We start from the raw sequence: 7,379 nt of genomic DNA, 5'->3' as shown, positions 1-7,379 counted from the left end.
TACCGTGACGTCAGCCGTTGGTTTCTGCACTGAGAAAATGAAGCCAGGGTTTTGCTACTTCCTGGTTGACATCTTGGATTTTTGGAGCCAGTGACACAAAAATCGTCGGAGGGGGGCGGAGCCATAGGAGCAGCGATTGGTCAGACGGATTGAGAGGCAGGTCCTCTTTACTGCCTTCTGCTTGCTTTGTCTGTATGGTCGCTGCCGACTGTAAATTAAGCCAGCCACCCCCCTTGTCCTGCAAAATTTTGACGATTTTTTAAAAATTCAGCATTGATTTATTTACAGATTGGCCACCTGATCTCTGGATTTGACTATGAAAACTCGTAAGAAAAAAATCCTGAGCTGTAGGAATGCAGTATTTCGTGATCTGTGATCACTTCTTTTCCAATTTAAGTCTATGGGAGCCAGGGCTTTTTGGAGCCAGCAGCTCGCGGACGCAGGTTTTTGACACTTCCGGGTTGGCTTCATTTTTCAGGGCCGGTTGCTATGTCCATCTTTTATACAGTCTATGGGATGGATGCTCTTGGGGGGCCCCCTACTGGTGACCGGGGCCCTAAGCAGACACTTAGTTCACTTATGCCTCGGGCCAGCTCTGATGGACATCCATCCATCCATCCATTATCGAGAAAAGTCAGTACTTCTTTAATTTACATTCTCGTCACAAAGTAGTCACGGAAAAAAGGGTCATCAAGGAAAAGCTTTCGTTTAAGTTTTCGTTGACAAAATTAACACTGCACCGGGGTCAGACGAGCCCCCCCTGGCATCGCACCTACTATTCGAGAAGGACAGGTATAAATTATATATTGAGATTTGCTGTTTACAATAATTGCTTGCTGCAGAGCATAGTCATTTATGTCATTAAGATTTATTATAATACATAATCACATGACAAGAGACTTGTTTTTAGATAAATGTATATCGTGAATACATTCGCAAGGAAAAACACACTGGAGTAAGAGTTTTCATATTTAATGTCTCATATGACATCTAACATGGCTAACAATTGTTGTTGTTATGTCTTGCATCTTCTAAAGAGCTCTGTCTCTCACCCCCACCCACTGTATCTTCTGTCCCTGTTCCTGCTATAACCTCAGCTGATTTACCTGGTAAGTAAACAACAAAACAGACTTTGTAATTTCAAGGGTAATATGACATCTAAGATGGATGACTTTTGGTTTATTTTGTTACTTTTAGTGTGTCTATGACATTCAATATCTCAGTTAAATAAGACACTTTAAATATTAACCTATTTTGCCCCACTGGCAACAATTGTTGCCAAAGTGTATCAATGTCATTTTCAACTCACAATAAAAAATCGCAAAGCTACTGAAGCAACTTTTTCCACTTATATGCTAGTAGACACCTTAGACAAAGGTTTTGGTTTATAAAAAATAGTTTCCAAGTGCTTCCTGTCACATGACATCATCTGCTTCCTGCTCCTTCCGGCTGAAGGCATGGCGAATGCAAATCCTCCCGGAGAGAGGTAATTTTCATAAATTTCTTATGATTTTCCCCCCAAACATATTTATAATTATTTAATCATTCAAGTCTCTAGAGTAACCCTCCCCCCAAAAATTGTACCTGGGATAAATATTTTTTTGTTCATGGCCTTATTTCTGTGAGTGGCAACAAAAGTTGCCAGTGGGCACATAGCTTGTCGTTAACTAAAGGAAAACACTGTCTGCAGGATTGCTCATAATTTACTTATTTTAAATGGTAGAATGATGTACAATGGTTCATTTTAGTCCTCTTCGAATACTCTTCTTAGCTAAATAAATTTACAGGTATTCAAGGTCTGTGTCTATAGGATTTAGATATGTTACCATACATCATTTTCTTGCTAGCTGCTAAGCGATTTTTCTCTGTCAGCTAACATTAGCTTGTGTTTCAATGAGGTAAAAAATTTTGATGTGCAGTTGGAGGTGCACTTTTCTTGACACACAAGCACTTACCATAGCCAATGCCCACACCTACACTCCCACCACCACCACCTCTACCCCCCACAAATCCCCCTTTTCCCTCTGGTATGCTATGTATGTAAGCAATTTTCAGGAGTATATGGGTATTTGAGAATATGTAGGTTATCTGTTTCACATGCATTGCATTTCTGTGACATAGAAATTATTATTTCTGCTCTGTTTCATTTGCAAAATCAGCAACAACATATGATTTTATTTCCACCAATTTGTTTCCACGCTAGTTTGGCGGTTTCTCGATTGGCAGCGTGAATTCAATGTTCGAAACCTCTGGTTGTTATGTTTTAACCTGTTGGAGATTGTTTTTATATCATACAGACTTGGTCTGAGATGTATATCTGATACAAAGGTTATTTATGTACAAAGAAACCAGTTCAAATTGTTTGTTGTTTTGAATTTTATACAGGTGGAACCAAGGTTTGAACCACGATCATTAGCTACCTTCCTGGGATGACAATATCCATTGGTATCCATGTACAGTTTTACATATTTTTCTTTGTTTTATACCACCACCCCGTTTGCACCTTTTTATTATTTATTATGACTATATTACTATTTTGTTATTACTATATTATCACTATTGTTTCTATATTACTATTAGGTGACATTTGACCTAGTGACAAGCTAAGTGATTACTGGCAACAATTGTCATAAAAATGCCATTTTCTTCAAATGAAAGTACAAAATGGAAAAAATAAATACATAGCATGATTCAGAGGGACTTAACTGATAAAATTATATGCCTTACAACTCTGAAAAAAATTGGGGCATAAATGGGTTAAGTGTAAATCAATCCCAGGTCACACTTGTAGGTGAATTTACGACCATTTCAGCTTATAAACTGTAGATGGGTGAAAACATACCTGGTAGATGCAAGGATGCTGTAAACAGCACTGCTGCTACTGTGCAGCTCTTTGAGGTTTTATATGTTGCTTCTCTGTGCGACCAGCAGGGAGAGCTGCTGACTTTTGCCAAATATTAATAGTAAGCTTTTTCTGCTAGTTTGCAAATCTGCTTCAATGATCTTTATCACTGTGGAATACAATCTAACAACAAGAAGTCTCACATCAAGTTTTACGAGTGTATTCGTTATAACAAATTACAAAATGAAGTAAGTTTATAGTAGATGTGTGAATGATCATTGATCAGTGTTATCGTCATTAGTGGAGGGCCACAAACATTGCTTAAGGCCCCTTGGAGGCTTGGGCTGGCACTGTTGTCCATCCATCCATCCATCCATCATCTATACACCGCTTAATCCTCACTAGCGTCGCTGGAGTCTATCCCAGCTGACTCAGGGTGAAGACAGGGGACACCCTGGACAGGTCACCAGTCTATCACAGGGCTACACTTAGAGACAGACAACCAAGCACACTCACATTCACACTTAAAGACAATTTAGAATCACCAATTAACCTCAACATGTTTCTGGACTGTGTGGGAGGAAGCTGGAGAACCCGGAGAGAATCCACACTGCACGGGGAGAACATGCAAACTCCACGCAGAAAGATCCTCGGAGTCCTAACTGGGACATGAACCGGGGATCTTATAGCTGCTAACCACCGAGCCACCATACAGAAGCTAGCATTGTGGTTATAAAATTTCAGCAATGACTGCTGGCTAACATGCTCTTAGTGGGCTGTATATCAGTCACTATGTCAGACTTGTTTTGTTGTCTGACAACAGAAACAAAATATGTAAATGGTACAAGTTTTATTGTAAGTTTAGCAGTAATTAAATGGGATATACGTAAACACAGAGTGCAGGAGAGAAGCTAAAAGATGTACAGTTTGTGATAATTAATGTACTCTCATACTTTGGAATTAAGGAACTTTTATACTGAATCAAGATGCACTTTGCTGCAGGGGTCCTGACTAGGGCCTGACCGATATGGATTTTTTTAAGGCCGATGCCGATTCCGATATTTGGCCCAAAAAAATTCTGACAACCGATTAATTGGCCGATTAAGTTTAAAAATATATAATGAATAAAATAGCTTCTTTTTTTGTACCTTAATGCTTACAACAATAAATAAACATTTTAGTGTACTTTTTTACAATACTATTTTAAATTTGCATTGTGCATTTTTCTTTCTATGGAGCATGCATGACTATAGCTTCCAGTTGTACTGATGAATTTATCTTTAGATTTAGGCCACAGGTTTATGCTGTATATAAGCAACATAATGAGTGAAGTCACTGGAAAAACATTATTTATGCAGCCCTCTGATGTTCTGTACTCTCAAAGACTGTGCTGTCTTTAAAATTGATGAGAATAAGTTCACAAAAATGTACGTTGAATTAAAGCTGCAAGCAGCGTTTGACAAGCCCTTGCACTTCCGCGCGTGTCAGACGTGGCGCACGTCGGGTTGTGGCAGAAATGCGCTCTGGGCAAAGTGACAATAGCCTAACCATAACCCTTTTCTTAAAAAAAGCAGTAAATGCTGTTAAGTGTCACAGTTGTGCAGAATGCTGTTGTTATTCCATTTGTCCACTAGATGGAGACCTGACTCCATTCAATCCTCAGTCCTCACTGTGTCTTCTCAGTCGCGCAAGAGTAAGCTGCAGCCAGAGCGGTTTAGAGGGCCGTCACGGAAACGCTGTTTGATGAAAACTCACAATTTTTGGTATGAGTCATCATCAGCATCTAAAGGCTCACGTCACCGCATTTGAGGTCAATACGGTTGACCCGCTAGTAATAGCACATGAAAGTGTAAAACATGTTCTTTCCTGTTGCCAGCAGGTGGCGCTATAACTGTGAATGGATAGTGGCATATGGGTTTTATCAGGGCAGGACTGTGATCAAGTATGTAAAGTTTTAGGCAGATTGGAGCATGTACAGGGTCGTCAGACATGCTTCCTTTCTGATGGCAAATCATCACAATTCAGAGGGCTGCCATAGCCACGCCCTTCAACGAAATACAAAGCTTTTGATAACTTTTAATCAACAGGCCCTGTTGTATGCGCTGGCCACACTTGAGGCATGTAGGAGTTAACCCCTAGGAGGAGTTCGCTCTTGAATATGACAAAAATCACAAAAAATTGCACAGTTATTTCAAAATGGCGGACTTCCTGTTGAGTTTACGGTATGGGTCCAAGAGGCTTTTTTGTGCGTCCTGATGTGTTACATATGCCTACCAAATTTTGTAAATGTCGGTTAAACGTCCTACGGGGGCTAATGGATAAATTGCTGCAGGGGGCGCTATAGAGCCATTTTGCCAAACAGGCACATATTGTCTGTTGCTGAGCCGATAGTGACTTGTATGTCAATTTTGGTGAGTTTATGAGCATTGTAAAGCTGTCAAAAAGTCCTTTCCATGTCATAGCAACTATGCGTCGCCATGGTAACACTGTTGCTTGAAAATGCAAACGGTTCGCACTGTAGCATCGTCAACATGGGAAGACTTAGCTGACCAATTTTACGAATGATATCACAAAGTTTGAAGCAATGGCACATGGAAGTGTAATGCCTCAAACAGCCTGTTACCAATAGGTGGCGCTATGACTGTGAATGGATTTGGGCATATGGATGTGATCAGGACAGCAGTCTGATTAAATATGTAAAGTTTGAGGCAGATTGGAGCATGTACAGGGTAGTTACACAGTACTTCCTCTTTCATGGCGAAGGATCAAAAATCAGAGGGCTGCCGTGGCCACGCCCTTTGACCTTTGCAGATGCTTTTGACGACATTTTACCTTCAAGGCGCATTCTACATGCTACCCAAATTTCAGCACTCTGTGACTTACCCCCTAGGAGGAGTTAGCTCAGGTTGGACAAACGAACAATCCAAAATGGCGGACTTCCTGTTGGGTTTAGAGTATGGCTGTCACTGACTTTTTTGTTCGTCCTAACCTCCTCCATATACCTACCAAATTGCGTAGGTCTGGGTCAAACATGCTTCCGATGGGACTCCGCTGAAATTTTCAAGCTGGCGCTGTGGAGCCATTTTGGCATTGACATGTCCAACTCCCTTAAAATATCAAAATTTTTGCCAGTCCTGATGTGTGTGGCAATTTTGGTGAGTTTTCGTGCATGTTCAGGCCCTCAAAATTGCATTTCAAAAGTCAGTACAAAAATGATCACAAGGATTACAACAGGGTCCTACACACTTTAGTGCTCAGGCCCTAAAAAGTTAGTTAAAAAGTTGTTTTCTGTAGTTCTCTGAAAACCCGTCAGAGTGAAGCTCTATGCGCTGTTTTGGTTTCAGAATTTGTGACAGAGTGAGAGATCTTACTGCTGTATGTTCGTACACTATCTTAACTCTGAGCCAAGTTTGACTTGTTAACCACAAGCAGCAGAAAAATCGGAGCTTTTTGTGGTGTTGCTGAAGTGTTTTACATGCTTTTTGCCTTGGAGAATATTTGTCTTTTTACAAAATCAAATTGTACAAAATGCTTAACAGCATTTTCTGTCTTATGAAAAATTAAGAATATATTGACGATTAATTGGCAAAACTCCAGCCGATTATGAATATTTTGAAAAGGACTATAATTGGCCGATTTAATCGGCCAGCCGATAAATCGGTCGGGCCCTAGTCCAGACAGCAGTCGATCAGTGACTGAAGATAAAAATGACTGATATTATGATGCTACAATTATGCAATGACACTAAAGAAAAACAATTAGTATAATAAGCTAAAGTTATGAAAACATAAACATATTGATGTTGATGCCTTTCTACGATCGCTGTCATCAATCATTGTGAGTAACTGTGGGAGCTCTCATGTACATACATGGGAAACTGCAGGGATTTAAAACTATTACTACGACTTGAAAATGTCATTTTTTGAGGAGGAAATGCTCTTGATACGTTTCATAGCTAACAGTGATACACAAGAAACAAAGAATTGTAGAAACTTACTACAAGGCACACAGCCTAATATTTTATATGTTTTCAAAACAGTAAAACAAATCTGTTAACATACACAAATAAAAATAACAACAGGACATGCTCACCTACACATTAAATAAAGAGCAAATGATATTTAGATGTAAGAACAAGACATAATCGAACATGAAAGAAACTTTCAAACTTAGTAAAGAAGTTTTACAAAAGCTGTGCAATGTAAAAAGTGCTTTGTCAGCGTCAAAAATCAAAGTGAACTTTGACGTAGGTCAACCTAACATCTGTAAAATGTAGCAAATGTAAAAACTTCTAGAAAGCAGTAAAAACATAAAATGTAAACTGTAATGTAGAAAATCATATTGAACTTTGAGGTAGAAAGCCTCAGAGACTATGGGTTAGGGTTCGCTCAGAGCTAATCTCTATGAGCTGCTGGACGACTGTATTGTATTGTGAGAAATCCACTGGTTAAGAATTGAACTGAGTGTTGAAACTGGGTGCTGTAACAGAAATCTTGTCAGAGAAGTGTAGTTTACACGACTCCTTTGTTATTTAATA

Source organism: Stegastes partitus, unplaced genomic scaffold (genome assembly GCF_000690725.1).
Source record: "Stegastes partitus isolate 25-593 unplaced genomic scaffold, Stegastes_partitus-1.0.2 Scaffold1078, whole genome shotgun sequence".
In the NCBI taxonomy this organism is placed as follows: Eukaryota; Metazoa; Chordata; class Actinopteri; family Pomacentridae; genus Stegastes; species Stegastes partitus.
This window is presented reverse-complemented; position numbering follows the sequence as displayed.